The following is a 9187-nucleotide window of genomic DNA, read 5'->3' as shown; positions in this document are numbered from 1 at the left end:
CCTTAGCTTTTACAATAATGGACTAATACAATATTTGTCCTTTTGTGATTGACTTATTTCACTCAGCATAATGTCCTCCAAGTTCATCCACATTAGGCGGTGTTTTGCAGATTGTACATTATTCTTTAGCATTGCATAGTGGAATACAGGAGATTCTTTAAGACTTCTCTTAGTACTATCATGTCCTGTGATTAAAGTCAATGGAAAATTACAGCATCCCAATTCTAAAATGACTGCTAACGGCCCGGACACTTCAGGAATGAAGGTTTGATTTGGGTCACCCCTCCAGGCAAAAACCATGACCAGCAGAGGTGCTTGCTGAGGGCAAGGGAAATACAAAATGGGTGGTTGAAGAAGGTAGTTCTGAATATCAGCTACGACCACATGACCAGTTGCGGAAATGAGGACTGTGATATATTTCCTCATTGTATATGTGCATCAAATATTTTTGTTTCCTTGTGTTATAAACTGTGACATGTAAATAAGGTTAATGTGTTTCAGTTGTACATGTGTTAGTGTATCATGTTAGGCACAAATATAACTTTATAATTGTCCTTATTTAGAGATTATATATGGTTAAGGATATGTACACAACTGCCAAATTGACAATGGGTGGACTGTGGTAGTTGGAGCTGTGTGTCAACCTGACTGGATGACAATTCTGAGTGGTTTAAGCAGTTTTGATGTGGTTATTCCCATGATGGGATCAGGTGTATATGGTTTGAGTAGCCAATTTGTTGAAAGGGAGTTTCCCTAGGGGTATGGCCTGCTTCCAGTATATTTATGGACATCCTGGGAAAAGAGACAGTCTTCTGTGGATTGGGATCTTGTTGTGCTGCCTACAACTGTCCGTGAATGAACAATCCACCATTTGGCCTGGAAATCTTGGATTTGTCATTTGTTGGAGTCAACAGCCAGTATACTGCCTGCCAACCTTGAGCTCCTCAGCCCCTATAGCTGTGAGTCGGGGAAAGACTCCAGCTTGACATTTGAGGCAAGAACTTTGGACTTGTCAGCTTCTGTGAGTGTGTTAGACATTTTCCTAAGATAAATTTCTTTCTCTCTACATACAAGCTTTATTGGTTTTGTTTCTCTAGAGAACCCAGTCTAACACATTTACTCTGGAAGAAGTTAGCTGATATGTTATGAAGACATTCAAGCAACACTGCAGAGATATTCATGTAATCAGGGAGTGAGGTCTCAAGCTAACAGCCACATGAGTGAGGCATTTTGGAAGCAGGACCTCCAACCCCAGTCAAGTAATCATATTACTGCAGAACTAGTTAAAATCTTGACTGCAACCTCATGCAAGAGAGACCCTGACCCAAACCCAACTAGCTAAGGTACTTCCAGATTCCTGACTCTCAGAAACTGTTTGCAATAATAAATGTCTGTTGTTTTAAGTCACTAAGTTTGGGAGCAATTTGTTACACAGCCATAGACAATTAATATAGTATGTTGTTGTTATTTGCCATAGAGTCTGACCTCTTCTTGGGTTTCCGATAGATTGCCCAACCTTCCTTCCAAGGAGTGGCTGGTGGGTTTGAACCATCAACCTTTTGATTAGCAGTCAAATGCCTTAGGCACTATGCTACCAGAGCTCCTAACTAAGAGAGTATGTTGTTGTTGTGTGCCATCGAGACTCATAGCGACCCCTCCTTGGATTTCCGAGGCAGTATCACTACAGAAGTAGGATTGTCCAACCTTCCTTCTGAGGAGTGGCTGGTGGGTTCATGGTGGGTTTGAACCGCCAGCCTTCTGGTTAGCAGTCAAGTGCTTTAGCCACTATGCTACCAGAGCTCCTAAGAGAGTATAGTATATTAAAAGTATCTACAGGAAAAAAGTAAGCCTAATGGGTAAAGACATAGGGAATTTCAGGATCTATATGGAAACTCTTAAAAATAACAAAATGGAACCTTAAAACAAAGTATACATGATATCTGAAGGAAAAAACAGATTGGATACAACAGAGAAAAAAGGAATTAGTTAACTGGAAGGACAATAGAAATTATATGCATTAAAGCAAGGAGATGAAGGATTGAAAATGTTAAAAGAGCCTCCACGCTGGGACAATATCAAGTAGTTGAACAGAAATGCAATTGAAGTTCTCAAAAGAAAAGAGAGATAAAAATAAACTTTTTGAAGAATATTAGACAAAAATTTTCCAAATTTGATTAAAAAAAAACAACACAGGAATTCACAAAATTAGAAAAAATTGCCATTCCAAACCAAGATAAAAACAAAGAAAGTCACACATAGGTAAGTAATAGGCAAACTGCTAAAACCAAATATAAGGAGAAATTTTAAAAAGGAGTCAGAGACAAAAGACAAATTATACACAAGGAAGCAATAATAAGAACCAATGGCTGACTTTCCATTAAAGATAATTCAAGGCTAGAACACAAGGAACAGGATCTTTAAAGTTTTAAAAATAAACCAAGAAAAAAACTTTATCAACTTAGAGCTAGATATCCAGTGAAAATATCTTTCAAAAATAAGGGCACAATAAGTATATTTTCAGGTAAAGAAGAGCTGAGATAATTTGCTACCTACAGACCCTCTCTACAGGAAATACTAAAGGAAGTTCTTCAGACTGAAAGAGTAAGATTGCAGAAGAAATTTTGAATCTCCAGGAAAGCATAAAAACCACTGAATATGAATATGAATACATATTAAAATACGTAGGTCAATATGAGAGCCTATATTGAAATATGTGGGTCAATATGAAAGACTCTATTTTGTCTTATTTCTTCAATTTTTCAGAAGTCAAGTGATTATTTGAAGCAAAAATAATAATAAAAATGTACTGTGTGGTTCATAACATGTAAAAGTAAAATATGTGTTCATAACAGCACAATGTATGAGAGGTTTAAATGGACTTATACTGTAGTAGTACTTTCATATTATATGGTAAATGATATAACATTAATTAACATTAATTCAGAGTAAAAAAAAAAAAAAAACCAAACACACTGCCGTCGAGTCGGTCCCTACTCATAGCGACCCCTCCTTGGGTTTCGGAGGCACTATCTCTACGGAAGTCGATTGCCCAACCTTCCTTCTGAGGGTGGCTGGTGGGTTTGAACCGCCAGCCTTCTGGTTAGCAGTCAATGCCTTAGACACTACTCTGCTAAGTTAAAAATGCATATTGTAAACTCAAAAAAATGTATTAAAACGCTAGGTAAAAAGTCAGTGGAAGTAATAAAATTGTTTTTTAAAAATAGTTATTTAACAACTCGATTCCCCACTCAAGGAAAAAAAAAACAAACAAACAGACGAGAAAAAAGTAACAAAGGGACAAAGAACAAAAATGACAACTAGAAAACAAATAGTAAATTGGTACATTTAAACTCAATCATATTAACGATTACATTAAAAAACTAAAACTCCAGTTAAATGGCAGGAATAGGTTGGATAAAAGAGAAGACCAGTTGGGTGGAGACATATGGGTGTAAAATACCTGAGAAAATCTACAGGACACTAGAAACTAGGTGCCCATTGAGGGAAGTAAGGAACGAGTGGTCTAGGATGGAAAGGAGATTTATTGTTTTGCTTTCTTTCTAATTGTAGAGTTAAGGGGGGTTAGGGGAGGACTTTTGCTGACCTTTGTTTTGGATCACAACCATTGTAGGCATCCTCATCCACAATATTTCATTTAAAAGCAAATTAGATTTTTGTTACGTTGTTAAAGGTGAGAATTTCGTGCTTCCAATGAATGGTACTGGTATTAGGCAAAGAGTGGAAAGGGTGAGTTTTACCATTTAAAAATTGGGGTCTTTTTCAAGTCGACACTGCAGATTTCTTGTAGGGGAATTTTGAATTCTCAACCAGAGGCCAGGAAAACAAAACTGATCCACCCCAGGAAAATTTTTCATAAGCAACAATCATGAATATTTATTTGAACACTCAACTTCTATTAAGTTGCTCATCCTCGTTACCTTGCATTATATATGATTATTGAGCGACTGTAGATATGCAGGAATGTTCATGAAAAAGCCCCTCAAATGTAAACACCACAAAACAGAAGTGAATAGCAGTGAGCCTTGTAGGGATAAGAGATTGGGATGGGAGGAAAAAAGAAAATCCGACTCTGGCGGGACTCGAACCCGCAACCTTTGAATCTCTTTCGAGGAACGCTAGAAGTCCAATGCGCTATCCATTGCGCCACAGAGCCAAGTTGACAGCACACTTGGGCTGCTCTCCTAAGGCTCTTGAATACATTTATGGTGTTGTTTATGCAATATATCTTGTGAAAACCTATTCTGCTCCAGTAAGTGTGAAAGCTCAAGGAACAGAAAACAAATAAGACAATGCACAGGACATGTAATCCCCGGCATAGGGGAGTCTCTGAGCTTTCCAGTAACTATTATCTTCTGTCTCCATAAGATAAAGAAGTCATTGAAGGTAATGTTTATGTGCGAGAAAGTCCAAGGTTTATAGAAGCTGATGGTTGTTATCTGAGCAACATGATGAGTTGTGGAGGGAAGAGGAAAAAAAAAAAAAAAAAAATCTCAGGTGATCTCCACCAAAACGTGGTCCTTGGTACAACGTCACAGACTCTCTCAGAAGTGGGAGCAGAATCCCCAAGTCAGCTATCCTCACACACTTGTTAAAAATGACGAGCGGGAAAGTGTAGTTTTGGGGTTGTTCTCACACACTTGCTAGCAATAACCAGTGGGGAAAAGGTAGTTTTTGGAGTCTACGACCTCTTAACTCCACATTGCACCCAGAAAAAAACAGTAATTCTGAAACGTGCAGGACAAAAAATCGAGCTTTAAACTGTCAATCTGCAAAAACACAAGGCATGAAGAAATTTTAGACCCGGACTGAAGCTTGAGCTCTAGAACCTGCGAGCCCAGGTATGGAGAGCGTAGGTACGGGGAGCTGTTTTCCATTCACTTACTCCTCCCGGCCCCACTCTCCGGTCGCCAGCCCCCAGAGCTCCGCTTGTTCCACCGAAAGTACTGCCCATCACTGCCTAAGTTCCTCGGAGGAACTTCCAGAAACTTAAGGAAACCAACAGATGGTAGGTAGATCTTGTCGTCTGCTGGTTGCAGAGACCTCTTCCAGCCAGCACACAGCAAGGCTCCTTCTCTCAGCCTAGCAAATTAAGATAGCCGGAGGGGGTGCCCGGGAGAACGCCTTCAGGCTCCCAGCACAACCCTCGTTCAGCAATTTAACTGGACCCCTTTGAGTGATCCTCCATCCTCATCGCCCCCACCAGTCTTTCTTCAGGTGTTTTTTTGTTTGTTTGTTTTTTGTTTTCTAGATCTTCTCTTCTTTCCCTCCCATAATCTCCCTTTCATTTTTCCTGCTCCTGAAGGAAAAAGATGAGAAATCAAGAAATGGTATGTTGAGCTCTAGGAGAGTTAAGAATTGGGAAGAATCTCTTTACTTTGGTAACCACTTGGGAACCATTGCTAAGAAGCGGTTTCTTTTTTATTTTAGACCTCAGTGAAGGTGAGTGGGTTTCATCCACCATTCACTCATCATTCTGTTACATTGTAACTCTCCCTACTTAATAATTTTCAGACTTTTTTTTTTTTTTTTTTAATTGGAAAGGACCCAAATATTTTAAACATCTACTGTAAATCATTTAGGAGTTCTGGTAGCGTAGTGCCTAAGGCAGTTGACCGGTAACTAGAAGGCTGGCGCTTCAAGCCCACCAGCCACTCCTCAGAAGGAAGGTTGGGTAATCTACTTCCGTAGTGATACTGCCTCGGAAACCCAAGGAGGGGTCGCTATGAGTTAGATACGACTCTACGGCAAGGAATTTGGTTTGGGTGTTGTGTTGTAAATAATTTATTGTAGAATACCTTTTTTCTGTGTGGGCAAGCAATTTCATACGGCAAAAATGGCAGAGTCCAGTTGAAATTAAAAGTAAAGAGGTTTTGTAGAGGGGTAAGGCAGTTTTCAAATCGGAAATCACAAAGCCTAGAAGATTCTGAACTAAGCAATCCAAGGAGGAGACCATTCAGAGAGTTTATTTAAGAAAACACAATTACATTTCAATAAAAATACAGTGATTGGTTGACATTTAGGTAATGGTTCCAAAATGGGTACATATGATTGGTAGGAGATTACAGACGTTTCTAATGTTGTTTTTTAAAGTGACAAAGTGATTATGAAATGGGGTACTTCTGGTCTCAAAACAATCATGAGACCTTTCTTGAGTGACTGCAAGGAAGGCATAATTCCTTCGTAATTCTAAAGTTTGTTTTGAGTAAGCATCTTTTCTGGGAATTCTTTTGGACCTGGCTCCCTAGGTAGCAAACAAAATCTGTAAACAAACAAAATTACATTGTTTTCTGGAATTGTTTACTAAGGAATTTTTTCAAAGTACAGTGGAGAGTTACAGGAATGACAAGCTGTATTCCTGATGCAGAGGTTACTCTTGATACAAAATGGAGTTTTCACTTCAGACCTTAGCAGAGACACCATCTCATGTCAGTGGTACTAATTTAAGGTGCTCTTACTCAACAATAATCAGGGGTGATTTAGATTTTTTTTTTGTTATTTTTCTGTAATATTCGGGCTCTACAGGAGTCTCCAACCGGTGGACAGGTGGTATGTGTCTGGTGTGGTCTGAACTGGAGAGAATTGGGGCCAGCTGCCTGTGCATTATTTTCTTTTTAAATTTTTTATTGTGATTTGGGTGAAAGTTTACAGAGCAAACTCATTTTCCATACAGCAGTTCATACATATTTTGTTTCATGACATTGACTGCAATTCCCCACAGTGTAACAGCTCTCTTCCCCCTTCCTCCCTGTAGTTACCTCTTGCCTGTGTCCTTCCTTCCTATGCATTCCTGCTCCCTGAGCTATCTCCCTGTTTGAATACTGCCCTCTGTTTTCTCATGATTGATCATTCTAAGGAATACATCTACCTGATGTAAATGATCACCCTATATATCTGTCTATTGTTTGGCTGGAAGCCACGAGAGTGAGTTCAATTCCAGACGTGAAGGGTAACTAGGGGCCATAGTCTCCAGGGTCTCCTGCATTTATTTTCACAGCTGGGTGCATAACCAGGGATCTTTTGATGGCATATTCCTGGGTTGCCCTTCCCCTGGCTCAAAGGTCTATTTAAAATCGGACTTGCCTGGTGACAGATGGTGGAGAATAGACCAGCTCACTTTCTACCTGGAGTGGTGAATCCCCCTGGAAGGTCTCCAACTGCTCGGAAATACTTCACGTCTCTGCTCCTTAGTGAGGGATGCAAAAGCTTTTCAAGAGATCGCCCCCCCAGTGAGGGACTCCACAGCCAACAGGAAGGAGCCAGAAGGAACCAGAATTAGCAGAAGCCCTTCTTTCTGCCCAAGAGCGCAAAAGACAGATTAAAAACATGTAAATTCTAGACAAAATTAAGCTGTATTAATAGGATTGATTCTGGGTTTAGAGATTACATGGTTTATAACAGGAGGAGCCAGCTTCATTTTCATGGGTATGGCACCAAAGGCAAATTTACAGACTCTGGATCCCAGTTCTAGGAACCGAAGGGCATTGCCAGGACACAAGTAAGTAGACTTCGTTGAATTCTAAGATGAAGGGGGAAAGTTTCCTGATGCTCTTGTCCCAAAAACTCTTTTGTAGTTAAATTTCACCAGCTTCCGGTTTCCTCTGGGACAAGAAAAATAATGTTCCCTTCTGTGTGTTCTCAAAAGATGTTATTTCTTCCTGCAACCACAGCATTAATAAATACAGCCACTTCAGCTCAATTTTTTTTAAAACTTTCTGACTTGTTAATTGTTTTTCTTTTTTTAAATTGTGATTTGGGTGAAGCTTTACAGTGCAAACTCATTTTTCATTCAACAGTTCATACACATTTTGTTTCATGACATTGACTGCAATCACCATGTTCACATGCCAAAATTGGCATATACGCCCCTAAAAATAAGTGACTTTGGAGGCTTGTCTGAGCCATTATTTTAAGTCCATTATGGAATTAATTCTTTGCATTTTCTATTGTATTTTACTTAGTGCTGGTCAGAAAGAACTACCCTTTTTTTCATTAGTAGTATTCATAAAGTGCATTTGTAAGTAAACTTACTATGTAAGTTACTATATAAGTTACTTACTTACTATATAAGTTACTTTCTTACTATATAAGTTACTTACTATGGAAGTTACTTACCTACTATTTAAGTTACTTACCTACTATGTAAGTTACTTATTGTGTAAGCTACTTACTTACTATGTAAGTTACTTACTTATTACTTACTATGTAAGTTGTTACTTACTATGTAAGTTGTTACTAGGTAGGTTACTTATTAGGTAGCAAATAAGGTAACTTACTTTGTAGTAAACTTACATTTGTAAAGTAAACTTACAATGCATTTTGTGTATGGAATATCATGGACCAGCCCTTTCCTCAGAGCACCATTATCAATTCTTATGCAAAACTGAAATTTCCATTATAATTTATATTTCAGCTTTTCATCTTATCAGTGGCATTACATTGCCAGTTATAAGTGTTTTCTTCAGCCTAGTGCTTAAAGCATTTGGCTATTAACCAAAAGTTTGGTGGTTTGAACCCTCCAGTCACTCCACAGAAGAACGATGAGGTAGTCTGTTTTGGTAAAGATTTGCACCTTTGGAAACCTCTGAGGCAGTTCTATTCTGTCCTAAAGGGCCACTGTGAATCGGAATCAACTCGATGGCAATGGGTTGGGTTTAGTTTATCCCTGAGAGAGCTTTCTCTTCAAGTACACACAAATCTCCATAAAAGCAAGAATTGTGCCTTTGTCTTGTTTATCTTTGTGTCTCCAGCACCATGCACGGTACCTGATTCACTACAAGACCCTAATAAAACTAGTTAAATGAATGATCTTGTAAAAGGTTCTAATCTAATTATTAAAAAAAATAATAAGAAGAACTTACAAAGAAAGATTTATATATGGAAGGAAATTTTCTTTGTTGGTTACCAGGGGTAGGAGGGGAAGGGAAGGAAGAGAACACTGTTAGAGAGGTTAGAGAAGAGCAATCAGCCAAAGGGATTAGGTGAGGAGGGGAAACTCAGGCCTACCCAGAGTAGCAGGCCGGAAGAGCAGGAGAAGGGGGATAAAACCCAGGAAGCCAAAGAGAAGAGCAATCAGCCGAAGGGATTAGGTGAGGAGGGGAAACTCAGGGATGCCCAAAGAAGCAGGCCAGAAGAGCAGGAGAAAGGGGATTAAAAGACAGGAAGCCAG

The 9187-nt window shown here is 39.1% G+C and overlaps 1 protein-coding gene and 1 non-coding gene across 2 annotated transcripts in view; both read right to left on the bottom strand.

The window, feature by feature from the left end:
• Positions 1 to 9187, bottom strand: part of LOC103210983 — a 652718-nt gene that overhangs the window by 241169 nt on the left and 402362 nt on the right. The gene's annotated exons all lie outside the window — the stretch shown is intronic.
• Positions 4086 to 4174, bottom strand: TRNAR-UCU. Its single transcript is given in 2 exon segments — positions 4086 to 4121; positions 4138 to 4174. It is a non-coding gene; the product is annotated as a tRNA-Arg (tRNA).

The sequence above is a fragment of the Orycteropus afer genome, unplaced genomic scaffold (assembly GCF_000298275.1).
Source record: "Orycteropus afer afer isolate SDZICR_OR568_19922 unplaced genomic scaffold, OryAfe1.0 scaffold00684, whole genome shotgun sequence".
In the NCBI taxonomy this organism is placed as follows: Eukaryota; Metazoa; Chordata; class Mammalia; order Tubulidentata; family Orycteropodidae; genus Orycteropus; species Orycteropus afer.
The sequence above is the reverse complement of the archived record's forward strand: the minus strand, read 5'-3'. Positions and strand labels throughout refer to the sequence as shown.